At 35.2% G+C, this 13,763-nt stretch overlaps 1 protein-coding gene and 1 pseudogene across 5 annotated transcripts in view; one reads left to right on the top strand and one right to left on the bottom strand.

The window, feature by feature from the left end:
• Positions 1 to 13,763, top strand: part of TANK (TRAF family member associated NFKB activator) — a 94,573-nt gene that overhangs the window by 62,375 nt on the left and 18,435 nt on the right. The gene's annotated exons all lie outside the window — the stretch shown is intronic.
• On the bottom strand, positions 10,417 to 10,731 carry LOC125172968 (60S ribosomal protein L37a-like; annotated as a pseudogene).

Here is a 13,763-nt window from a genome sequence, read left to right as displayed (position 1 = left end):
GTTTTGTTCTCCTGCGGTAGATCCACCACTGGAATTCTAAACAAATTGTAGATGTACACAAACAAATGACTTACATATTTCAAATAGAAGCACTATTTCCAGGTAAAATAAAGTCTTAGGGTTCATGTTTCCTGGTATTCTCTTTTCTATATCACAAAGAAATAAAACATTTAACTAAGGTAGGTAGTAAGGCACAGATGATTCTGGATTAGAAAATAACATTCTAGTTTGTTCTTAAATTTCCTGTGCTTAATTTTTTAAAAAATCCACCTAACCAGTTCGGCAAAAGTCTTCACTGAAACAATATAAGAAGGAATGTTCCATATCTCTGCAAGGAGACATGTATAAGGATGTTGGTTAGAAACAAATTAAACATCCATCAGTGGCAGAACAGTACACCTTTACAGGAAACACTTTAGAAAAATTAAAATTAACCAAACATTTATAGATTAGTATGCCTAGATTTCAGAAACAGTATTGAACAAAAAGTGGAAATTACGAAATGATAAAATGGGAATGACTTATGTAAATTTTTTCAGATATAAAATATTATGACACTTTCTAAAAACACAAGTATGTAGTAAAAGTATAAAAACATGGACAAGAACGTTCCACAACTTTCTTAGAAAAATAATCACCTCCATAGTTGGGGAGAGAAGAGTCTCTGATTCTGGGAAGGGAATAAAATAAAAGATCAGTTGTATCTATAACTTTTCTTTTTTTAAAGAAAACTACTGAAGTGAAATGTTAACACTTGTTCAATCAGGGTACTAGATACATAGATGTATATTATTTTCTATGTTTTTATGAATCCTTGAAATGTGTGTTTAAAAAGGAATTTTTTAATGAGTTAGGTTTTAGAAGGATGAAATAGCTTTTCAATAAAATAAGATTTCCTAACTAATGAGGACTCTTAACATCCACAAGACCAATTAAGTCAAGAATGCTATATTTATTTCTTTTCTTCTAAATATGGTAGAAGATTTTAGCTTTGTGTGCCAAGGTTATTCATTTATCGATCCCATAACTAAGACTGTTGTAATTTGTTTTTATTTAACATGAAATATGAGAAACCCAGTTTAAATACTTTTCTATATATAAAAATTTATAAAATTTATATAATATATAAAATTATATAAAATATATATATATAAGTATATATAAAAAATAGAATGAGAAGTTCTCTAATGTATCTCCCCTTTCATTTTTTTAAAAATCAATCTTGTTTTTTTATTTGAATCATTCAGCTCTCTTCACCCTCACTCCAATTTCCATTTATCTAAAAATGCTGATAAACACAAGAAACTCTGGCACTGGAATATGTTTCAGTTTATTTTGCAAAAGACAAAATTCAGAAACAGTGATTCTGACTTCTGAAATACAATTTTATGATTGGGTCTATTATAGTGCATTATAAAATAATTGAATTACTGTGAAATGGCAGCACATAAACTTAGTGCTTAAGTAAACAATATTTACATTCCATTTTCATGTTTTGGGGACTTCTTTTTTTTACTTAAAAAAATTTTTTTTAGTATTTATTTTTGAGAGAGAGAGACAGTGTGAGCAGGGAAGGGGCAGAGAGAAAGGGAGACACAGCATCTGAAGCAGGCTCCAGGCTCTGAGCTGCCAGCTCAGAGGTGCAGGGCTTGAACTCAGGAACTACAAGATCATGACCTGAGCCGAAGTTGGTTGCTTAACCAACTGAGCCACCCAGGTGCCCCTTGTTTTGAAGACTTTGAAATGTGATTCTTTACCATCAATTTTTAATCAAAATTCCTACATATATTCCAGTTATAACATTTCTTTGAAGATAATAAAATATCTCTAGTTCAAAATATACAGAAGGCATTTTTGAAAATAATTAATCTTGGTTAGAACAAACAGGATGGTGTAAAAGGCTCTTAGATATGTTAGTAATTTCATTTATTTTATATTTGGGTAATTTGTCATTGTTTATGAAAGGTTTAGGGTTTATTTTTCAGTCAGTAAGTGTTCAGTGGGAACCTTCCTCTGAATTATTTTTTAAATTACATTCGTTTTATTTTTATAAGATGTCTTTTGTCTACAAAATATATACTATCTGGATATCTGGCCTACATTAAGTGTAAGTAATAGAAATTATGTCAGAGATGGCTTATTTCCAAAGAATTAATAATGTTGCACAATTGTAACTTTATTTGTAAACAGACAATAGAGGAAAAGATAAAGTGAGAAATATAAATCTAGTGAGTTCTCTTAATGATCTTTACGTATAGGGGAAACATTTATGTGACAGCCACATATTTAATACTTGGAATAGCTCATCAACTCAGTCTTCTTATACTGTAACTATTTAATAAAAATAAAATTAACTCTTATATTTCCGGTTTCTCATCTTTATCTAGAGTCAAAGTGCTAATGAGCACTAAATATGCAACAGATTAAAAGGAAGAAATATATTCCAAAAGAAGGAAGGAATTGGATTTATTGAATATTTGAGAGCTGGCTGTATATTGTAAAAAAATAGGCCTCATTTAGAAAAATACTGGCCAATTAAGCAGTTGAAACTCAATTCAGTTTTAGTTAATACAAGTGAAATCCTTTCCTAAAGAATTTTGACTTTGGATGTATCAGAGTTTTTCCAAAATGAAAAATTGCATATTGGTTGTCAGTTGCAGCTTTGTAAAAGTGTGCATGTACATGTAGAAACTGAAAGGCAGCATGTACAAATGGCTAAGAGAATGGTACAGTTCACTTTTTTTCTGTTTCCAATATAATTTTATGTAATTAGTCTTTTTAAAAACTAAACAATTTCTAGAAATCACGTTCCCAATCAGTTGGCCTAGCCTCTGTAAAGAATAAGTTAATAGAAATGCTTTGAACCAATAACACAAGGAAGCTACTGCTAACCGCTCACAGTCCTTTCCTCCTTCTGTTTGGTGAGTTGTTTGAGGATTTGTTTTCTTTTGACTATTTATTTTGTTCAGGATTTGGTTAGGATATTTGACAGCAACAAATGACATTATGGCATTATGGCAAATGATGTGGCTTTCTTGTTGCTCTCTTCTCTTGGATCTCTTACTTACTTTGAGGAAATAATGCCATAATGCCAGGCTGCCCTGGAAAATGAGACAAAAAGCAGAGGAAAAGGGTATTTGAGGGGAAAAAAGCCCTTTTAGAAAATTTTATTTGAGAAACATGAAATTTGTAGATCGGCCTCTGTTCATGGTACTCCTCCACAAAGAACATGCAAGAATTCTTCGACTTCTAAAAGGACATAAGGAAGTCACGACAGCAGAGCTTGTATAATTGGGTGGCCCTTAATTCTCTGCTTTAGTTTAGAGACATTAGAGAAAAAGTACTCAGTTTAGTGGAAAACCTGAATTTCACTTCTCATATACCACCATAGTTTGCACAGTCTTTCTTGAGGAGATACGGTTTTGGCAAAGGGGTCATTGCGTTATCTATCATACAACAAAGTACCCCGAATTTTATGCCCAAACTTAACAACTTAAAACAACAAATATTTATTATTTCAGTTTCTGTGGGTCAGAAATTTAGAAGTGACTTAGCTGGGTAGTTCTGGTTCAAGATCTCATTTGACTGAAGTTAGGATGTGGGCAAGGGCTTCAGTCATCTGAAGGCTTGGCGTGGTTGGAGGATCCACGTCCAAGATGGCTCACTCAAATGACTGTTGGCAGGAGACATCTCCATGGCCTTTTCTCACAACCTGGCCAATAATTTCCTCAAAGTAAGAGAGTAAGAGATCCAAGAGAAGAGAGCAACAAGAAAGCCACAGGGCTTCACATGACCTAGTTTCTAAAAATCACATACCTTTACTTCCACTTTATTCTGCTCATTAGAAATAAGTCACAAAGTGCTTCAGAGGCAAGGAAATACGCTCCTCTTCTTGAAAGGAGGAGTACCAGAGATTTTGTACATGTATTTTAAAAGCATCACGGGATGGTAGATTGTGGCATACAGAGAGGGTACCATAGATCAGGGTGTGGTGTGTAGTATTTGATTTATATGATAAATACTAATGAAAAGTCAAGGACCTTGGCAGAGTTTAATAGTAAATTCAGCTTCCTGAATCCTATCAGTGTTAATCTCAGAAGAAACAAATATCATAGCTTCTCATCTTAACAATTTGAAAAATTCTGGGGCGCCTGAGTGGCTCAGTCGGTTAAGCATCCGACTTTGGCTCAGGTCATGATCTCGCGGTTTGTGGATTCAAGCCCCACGTCGGGCTCTGTGCTGACAGCTCAGAGCCTGGAGCCTGCTTCAGATTCAGTGTCTCATCCTCTCTCTGCCCCTCCCATGCTCGTGCTCTGTCTCTCTTTGTCTCTCAATAATAAATAAATGTTAAAAAAATTAAAAAAAAAAAATTTCAAAAATTCTGACGTGAATGTAGACTTTCCAGAGAACAGCTGAGCAGTGTTTTAGAGAACCAAGAAACTATTGCCTCTTGTTACGTTTTCTTTTTTTATAACCAGTTTTGAAAATTGAAAATATTTATATGTAGAAAATCAACACAAAAATGCACACACTTATTCTTGACAAAACTATCTCTTGTTTATAGAACACCATTGTCAGACACAGTAGCATATGTCATGAGAGCAGTTATTTAAATAACAAATTGTGTTTCTTAATGTAGATATAAATTGGCATTGTTTAATTCACTTTTTTAAAAACTAGGATTGTAATATACTGGATCATTTTTAAGATCTTGGAAATAAGAGATTTTTATAATACTGCTTCTGAGAGGCACTTCAGTTGCCAAACTGAATACTATTCTAGGTGTCCAGGGTTTGACAAAAATTGTTTGCCCTCATCTTTCTATCCTACAGTATTTTTTTTGGAAGTTACACAAGAGTCTAGATAGAATGTTGGGATGCAAGAAAATGTATAGGGAGTGATGATATTGAATACATAGAAGAATTTGGTGATACTGGTAAATTTTCTTCACTCACTCGTCCAGTGACTGAACTGCTATGTACCTGACACTGCCAGCCGCTGGAAGAACAAAGAAATATTGTCGATGCTGGCTTAAAGTTTTGATTTAATAACCAAAATCAATGTTACTGAATATTGTAAGGTAATTTCAGAGTCTAGGATCCAGGATACAAAGTGTAATATGAGTTTATTTGAACTTCTGTTTTTTAACATAGAGATCATGTGTCCAAAGAGCTGATTTTCTGCTTTGTTTCTGATTTTATGTATGTATTTCTCATTTGTTCTTTATACATGTCTTTTTTCATCTGAGTTACATGCTTTAAGCAAAAGTGTAAAAATACAAAGAATGCAGTTATTACGGAAAGATGCCAGTTAGACAGTTGGCCCATCCCTCATGTCGCCATTCTTGTGATTAGATCGGTAGATAGACGGTAGCATCAAGGAGCAGCAAAGGTTTTGTGGGTTTTGAAGAGTAAAACAGTGATGTAGCCGTGGAGCTGCCATCAGTGCTAACATTAAGGAAATAAGATGTGCTGTACCTGGTAATTCTAGTGAATATAGAGGCTCTGACATGTTTGAAGAAAGCTGATGTCTAAAAATTCACTTGTCAATCACTTAGACAAGAAGAATTTGTTGAACTCCTTCTATTTGCCTAGTCTTGCTAATCATTGACAGGAGTACAAAAAAAGAATGAGACATGATCCGTCTCTAACTTTAAGGAGCCATGTAGTCTGATTGGAGAAACAAAGATTTGGACCCCAAAGCAATTAGCAAACATTGTAAGTCAATGTGAAGTCTTAATTATATGATAAAATGAAATGCTAATTATAATTTTATGGTACAGATAAAACATATAGGACCTTAATTTAAAAATAAAATTCCCAGTGAGCTAAAAGGTAAGCTTGAGCAGGGGATCAACATTTAGTTCAAGGAGAGAAAAGAAAACATATTCTTATGTGCCTATGTTTTGGTACTGTGTGCATAGATATGAAAACCTAATTTTCTGCAAGATTTTAATGGGAAAAGAATAATTTCTAGATACGAGCTGAGATTATTCAAGACCACTTTGGAGAACATTATGTAAACTGAATCTGGGTGCCTGGGTGGCTTAGTCAGTAAAGTGTGTAACTTTTGATCTTAGGGTCATGAGTTCATGCCCCACACTGGGTGCAGGATTACATACATACATACATAATACATACATAACTGAAAGGTAAAACTGATGATTTTGAAAGATCAATTTCATTTACTATAAGCTTTTTTTTTTTTTAAGTTTATTTATTTATTTTGAGAGAGAGCACACACAAAGAGAGGAGGGACAGAGAGAGACAGGGAGACAGAGAATCCCAAGCAGGTCCCATGCTGTCAGCGCAGAGTCCAACACGGGGCTCGAATTCACAAACTATGAGATCATGACCTGAGCCCAAATCAAGAGTCAGACACTTACCTGACTATAGTAGGTGCCCCTACTATAACCTTTTTAAAATGACATAATCATGGCTTCAGAAGACAGAATGCTCCCTACTATTTTGTTACCTTATTCTATGGATGGTCCTTGAGAGGCATTGGTGTGTTCCTCCAGTTGTTATGCATGACAGTTTCAACAGACAGTGTATGAACTTTAATGCTGCTTTACTTTCTGAACTTTTGTAACTTATAAAACTGGCCTCACAAGTCTAGGTCTTAGATGATATCCCCATCCTTGCAGTGTTCATTTGTCATATACTATGGATTTCAGATGCAGCTCCCACTTAGGGATCTATATCTGAGTTTAGGCCCCCTATAGTTTCTCCCTTTTTTTTTAATGTTTATTTATTTTGAGAGAGAGTGCACGCACAAGCTTGCACAAGTGCGGGGGAGGGACAAAAGAGGGAGAGAATCCCAAGCAGGCTCCATGCTGTCAGCGCAGAGATGCAAGGCTTGATCTCACAAACCCGTGAGATCATGACCTGAGCTGAGATCAGGAGTCGCTTAATCAACTGAGCCACCCAGGTGCCCCAGCTTCTCCTTTTTTCTATTGCAGGTCTTTTCAACTAAGTTTGTTGGCCAACTTGCCATATATTGTCCAAGTACCTGGTTTTATAAGCATTATAAAAGCTTTATAATAGACCGTCGTATTATGAATACCTTGCCACATGTTTCTGTCAATGCATATAGCAGTTTTTGTGAAAGTGTAGCTGATAAAGCCTCTCATCTCTAATTTTGAATACTGCTCTAACAACAAAACCATAATATGAAACCAGTTAAGTTTTGCACGAAGAGCTCTTACAGTAGAACTTGCATACTGTTTCCCCCTTCCTTTAGCAGTTTACTGTCTTCAACCATTAATAATTTGTGTTTTTTTTAATCCAGAAGGTATATAGGAACCTTTTCAGCTTTTTCTTCTCTTATTTGTTCATGTGGATGTAGTTCTATTCAAATACCTTATTTTACCTTACAGATATTTGTTACATAAGCAGACACTACTATATTTAGAAATGTTTATTTTAGTCCATTAAAAACTGTAAAACCAATCTGTATCATGTACCAAACTGATTTAAAATATACATATTTATTGGAAAAAATAAACTGCCATATACAGGTATATGATAAATATTTTTTCATCATTTGAATGAAAGTTAGAAATTAGACCATTAGTCAAGATACGTAACCATCAAGTGATTTCTGTGGGAAAAGTCAGATTTGGTTACATTGTCTAAACACTACCTTTTCTAAGAGAGGAACTTGAAATAAATTCACTTAATGTTCATTACTCAACTTTGTTAAAAAAATGACTATATTTTAATGCTCAAGCTTCTCTTTTTATCATCTTTTATTAGATAAAAATAGGGATGTACCCTCTATACAATGGCACATGCCAGCCTAAGCTGAGGCTTATGTAGTATTGGAGAAATGTATGTGAGCACCCTGTCTTCTCAGTCACAGCAAATGTCCTATTCCCCCTAAGTTGTTTCTAGAGACTGGATTGAATATACCTTTTTTCAAAGTATTACATTTCTGTATTACTCCTCTTTGGAGATGGGCTTTTGTTTATAGATTATCTGGTAGAATAATAATTAGAAGGCAGAAAAATCCTCTTGAGTCAGCTCATTCATCAAAGTTCAGAGTTTTTTCCCAAAGTGTTATAATAAATATATCACAGATTTTAAGAAACAAAAAAATATATATTAATATCCAAAACATTTCAATATTTTGAATATTTCAATATATTGAAACTTCTGTTGCAGTTTTGATTGTTTCCAAATCTGAGTTATTAATCCATCCTAACCCTTTCCTGTTCTGGGTCTCTTTTTTAATTCAATACATCATTTTAGAGTTTTTGTTTTTATAATACTGGAAATAATTTTTAAGGGGAGAAAAAAATGAGAAGTGGTATATCACTTCTTAAATTCTCTTCCCAGGCTTCTAAGCAGATTTGATTATTTCTGGTATGGTTTTTCTCCCCTCATTTCCCCCTATTAAGCTCTTCCTCGCGTTTCCCGTTTTTCTTTTCTCTACTCTTCTCCGGAGGCCACAAGCCAAGAGTTAGTATATTCTGTTCAGCCCTGATTTCTCTTGACCCAAGCATGAAAGTCTATTCTCTCAGCCTCAGTAGGTTAGGACTAGCCCCCCAAAACAATCTAGTTTCTCTCATATTATTATCTGTCATCCTAATTTCAAAATCTGTTTTGAAGACATTTGTTTTTCAACATTATAAAATGCTTCTGCATTGGACCTGGTGTGATTTGTTGTGTTTTTTTATTGTTTTGGTTTTTTTGGTTGAATTATCTGAAGAAAATCTTGTTTCATATAGATACGTAGTTAGGAAAGAGAATAATATTTTAATAACCTTTTTAGAAATTGTGGCTGTTCTCCTTTGATACTATACCAAAATTCAGTAAGTAGTAGTTTAAGTGTCAATTGCAATATAAAAGCTGAACCAATGAACTTTTCTACTGCATTAAAAGCCAGAGGTCTATCTTGTCTATCTTTAGATCTATCTTTTACCTATATGATTTTGTAGCATCATAAATCGGTCATTTGAAAAATACTGGTTCACTGTGCTATGCAAATCTTGCAAATGTTGACTTATGATATTTAAAAATCACATTTAACATCATCACTGATCTCATCATAAAAGTCTTTTTAAGTATCGGGCAATTGTCAAGCTTACTATAAGAGGTACATAGTTCCCAAGATTTTAATTTTCACTTTCTAAAATTTTTTTCATGGACAACAAATCTTGTCAGTTTTCTATAAAGTGAGAGGCTAACTTCATTTGCTTTTGAGAATGTCTGAATAACCATAGCATGCATGTCAGTCATTCTTTCAAGTGAAAATGGTGTTCCATTAAAAAAGTGACTAGTTCAGCTTGCAACTCTCAAACAGTTGAACCAGTGCTTTTCCCCAAGAAAACCCTTGTAGTTTGGTATGAGATAGAAGTCCTTTGTGTGTATTTCCTATTTTGTCTCACACAGTATTTAAAAGCTATTAACTTGGGATCAAAATTTAATAAAATTAATAATTTTTACTATCTCATCAAGGAGACATTTCAGGACCCCAAGGATTTTTTTTTTTTTTTTTTTTTTTTTACTGAGTATGTGGCATTAAAGAGAACGGTAACTCCAGTTTTGTGTCATGGCCTTGATATGTTCAGGCACTAGCAGTTTTACTCACCATTGCTTTTGCATCATCAATATAAATATCAAAAGAGTAAAAAAAACAAATAACATCTAATAGTACTGTGATAATAGCTGACGCCATATATGTCAGGGTCAGGGATTTGATTTTACGCTACCCACGAGCTAGTAAGTTAGCCAGTTACTGCTTCACAGATGCTGTAATAAGACACAAGGCTCTTGAATCAGAAAAAAATCTTTGTTATACACAGCACATAAGCAGCAAGAGCATTATTATTTGTGTTGGTCCCTCCAGGGAAGAGGGAAGGGTAACGTGGTAAGACCCAGATGGATGCCTACATCTGTAATGGGTTGCATTAAAAGTGAGGAACACTGAGCTTGGGAGATGGGTCATTTTACAGCAAGCAGTAAGTAGCATGCTCATTGTCCAAGAGAGACATTAGCTTTCATGTTTGCCCTCTGCAAACACAGTCCTCAGAAATATCCCAGGTAAAGAACAATCAGAGCCTTATATTCTTGGCATACACAGCAAAAATGTAGGGACACTCAGGGCCCAGGCAGATTTCTTTCCCAAAGTAGATCCCTTGAAAGAATCTCAGGACTTCCAGGGATCCTAGACCTTATTTTGAGAACCACTGTTTTACTAGATTATAATTTACTGTTAGAAAAATATTGCCTTTTTCTCAGTAAGTTACTTACTTTTCCTTCTATTGAAAAAACATCATACTTTAAGAATACTCTTAACATCCCCTCGGGAACCCTTATTTATGTATGGAAGTCATACTGCTTGTTCATCATTTTCACATTTATTAGATAACTAATTGTTTTACATCTTTATTTTGTTGTTGTTACATAAATTACCCATTTATTATAGGCTAACAATGTTTCAAATGGTGGAGCTTCTACCAGTCTTCCAACTCCTTAGTCTTTTGATGGCTGACTTTCCTGTAATGGCAGAAGTGATGTTGGTCCAAACACCACCAGCTACCGTTTTTATGTAAGAACCACAGTGCCAGATGCCCACAGCTCATCTTTTCATCTTGGTTTTGCCACAGAAGGAGCACGTGTATTTGGCATGCTGGTTTATTTCAGTCTTCTTCACCATTTTCCCAAGGGAGGCACCATAATGGGTCCCATATTTACCGGTGATTCCGACCTTGGTGTGTTTAGCCATGTCACTGCAAACTAGGTCTGAGCCCAGAGAGCTACATCTTTATACATTAAGTCATGATATCTGTAAACTGCTCCCAGTTACTTACTATACCTAATATATTAAGTCTGGAACAAACTGAATTTTGACTCTCATCTGTTAAAAGATTGTGTGGTGCCTGATACATTTCCTGAAGTGTTCCACAGAACCCCAGACCTGTAAAGTGCTGCATACTGTGTACTCTTTCTGATGAATTTTAAAGGCATAAGAATGTATTATAGGATCTGAAATCAGCAGTAAGAAAACCACTTCGCTTCATCTAACCGCAGAATCTCTAGCTAGCATTTTCCCCAATATTGTATTTTAACAACTTCTTGCCAGATTTGTAGTCCCCTTTAAGATATTTCTAGAATTTGGTGGGGGAGAGGCAGGGAAGGCTCACCCAATTTTTCATTTGTACCTAATATGTTATACTCTCTGAACTCTGCTGCTTACTTGCTATGTTATGAAACCTGACGTTTTCTCTGAAAAATTTTTTTTTCTATCAAAGATGGGTGTCTTTTATTTTCTCTCTCCCATTTTGTCAGCAGTGGTGTGATTTTTGTATTCCAACTCAGTTTTCCTCTGAGTAATTCCATAACGGCCATATTGGATGGGTTTACTCAGTTCTTCTATCCCTAATTGCTCTTCACTATTTAACATTAAGGACAGTGTGTTTCCCTATACGTTGCATCCACATTATGTTGCTCACTGACTTGTCCATATTCCCCAGAAGTGTCATTTGAAATTAATTTATGCTGGATGGCTAAATAGCCACAATAACTCTTGCTTTCCTTCTTGCTGTAGCTGTTTAAACATTCTCTCCTCCTCTTTTTCCATGCTGCAGCCTTGGAGTCCCAAGTCCTACCCCTAGCTCTTGCTTTGCCTCTTGTCCTAAGGACAAACTGGTAATAACTTTTTTTCTAAAGCTGAATCTAAAACTCTCTCCTTCCTACTTTTTTGATAAATGTCTATTCTTTTTTGACATAAGAAAGATAATAGATCTTGGCATTTTATTGCTCTTTGTCAGACCTACAGTTTTGTTTTGGATTTTGCTATGTCAGGAAAGCCTTACCTCACTTTCTTTAAGATTTTATCTTGCTCTAAGATTTTTGATGCTAAGGAGAACAGCCTTATATTTAGAAAAAAAAGGGGGGGGGGATGAAGATTAGAGATAGGAACTATATTTGAGGAAAAGGTAATTAGGTTAGGTTTTAAAACTCGGTCTACAGTAGATAACAGAACAAGTGAAAATCCATTGGCTCAAAAGAGATGAGAGTGGTTATCAAGAGAGAGGATAGGCCTGAAAATACAGACTGTAGGAAATGAATACTCAATAGAATTGACATGAGAATGAATGATAAGAAAAGTATATAATGAGAGAAGAACAGTGTACCCATGTCTGAACCTTAGAGAATGTCCACATTTATGGCCTAGGAAGAGAAGCCAATGAAAATATCAAACTTTAAATAGAAAACCTAAATAACATGTTATACTGGTAGCCAAAAAATGTTTCAAGGAGGAGGATATGGTCAGTAGTGTGAAATACTGTCAAATGAGCAGTGAACAAAATGAGAGTTTTAAGAGAAGCCATTGGATTAGTGATGAAGACATCTCTGGAAAACCATGGTAAATCTCAGAAGAATGAAGGGATTAAAAAAAAAACAAACCCTGAGTTTGCTAGTTGGAGCTTCTGTTATAGAAGAATGAGTACTTAACCATCCCTCTACAAATAACAGTATTAACTCTAGCAACATATACAAGAACAACTCCCTGAGAAATTGGACATTGAACTTTGCATATTTTAGAGAGGAGTCAAAATGTGGAGCAAGTAATCAGTTCAGAGTAAATTCCCAGTTTTCTATAGTTTTGTCCTGAGAATGGCCATAGTTGCAGTGGCTGAAATTCCAGTAGAAAGCCCAGCATCCTTCAGGCTGGAAGAATCAGGAAAGAGAATGAGTTCAGAAGAAGCATAGCCACCAGGGAGAGGGAAGGAGCCCCAAAGAGGAGAGAGTCAGAGAAGGAAGGAGAACCATAAGCTCTGTGTTTAGATTCAGCTCAAGTTTCTGGCTGTTCCCAGAGCCCATGGATGTGCTGAGCAAATAAAGCAGTTTGCAGCTAAAGCTTAAAAAGGACTGACTGAAATCTGAACTACCCTTCTTGAAAGGAGTGACAGTTTGGAATCTAAGCCTAACCAAGTGCCTGCAAAAACAAAATCATCACCACTTTTGGCACCATGTAGCATAATGTCTCCACAACGTATTCAGTGTTCAGGGTACAGTCCAAAATTACTCAACATGTAGAGAGTCAGTAAAACGTGACCCAGTTTCAAGGGAACACACCAACTCTGAGTAGATCTAGATAGTGAAATTATCAGGCAAGGGTTTTAAATCAGCTACTAAAACTATGCCTAGTCCTCTACTGGGAGATGAGAAGTCAGGAAGAGAGTTCAGGTTTTGAGAGGATAGAATTAACAAGAAGATACCTCATTGTCATTCTTTGTCAAATGGCTAACTTCTAATAGTAAGTTTGAGAAATATTTGAACTGTGAAGTTTTGGTTAAGAAAAACTATTGCCAGATTACTTCTGTCAGCAAGTGAACTGGTTTGACAGAACTTGGGTAAATCTATCTGGGTTATTTTTAAATGTAAATTTCTACTTGGACATTCTTGAGCACACACACACAGACACACAAAAAAAAGCCATACCAAAGGTTTTTTCCCAGGCAAAATTTAAACATCAAAACTTGGCTTATCACTACTCAGTGAAAAATGTATTTGTTGTATGACAAGTTTTAGAAGCTTAAAATTAGTTTGCATTGGTACAGTGTGTAAATGTCACCATTCTATATCTACCTCACCATGCTAGATACCCACTACTGAACTTCTCTGGCAGCCAAGCCCTCTCTCAACTGGAGAAGTTAAGATCATACAGTGATAAGGGTTCCAACTGCAGCTACCCCACGTACCGAACTGTAGGCAAATCATTTACCTCTCCAAAGCCTTATTTGCTACAGC

The sequence above is a fragment of the Prionailurus viverrinus genome, chromosome C1, assembly GCF_022837055.1.
Source record: "Prionailurus viverrinus isolate Anna chromosome C1, UM_Priviv_1.0, whole genome shotgun sequence".
Taxonomy (NCBI): Eukaryota; Metazoa; Chordata; class Mammalia; order Carnivora; family Felidae; genus Prionailurus; species Prionailurus viverrinus.
This window is presented reverse-complemented; position numbering and strand designations above follow the sequence as displayed.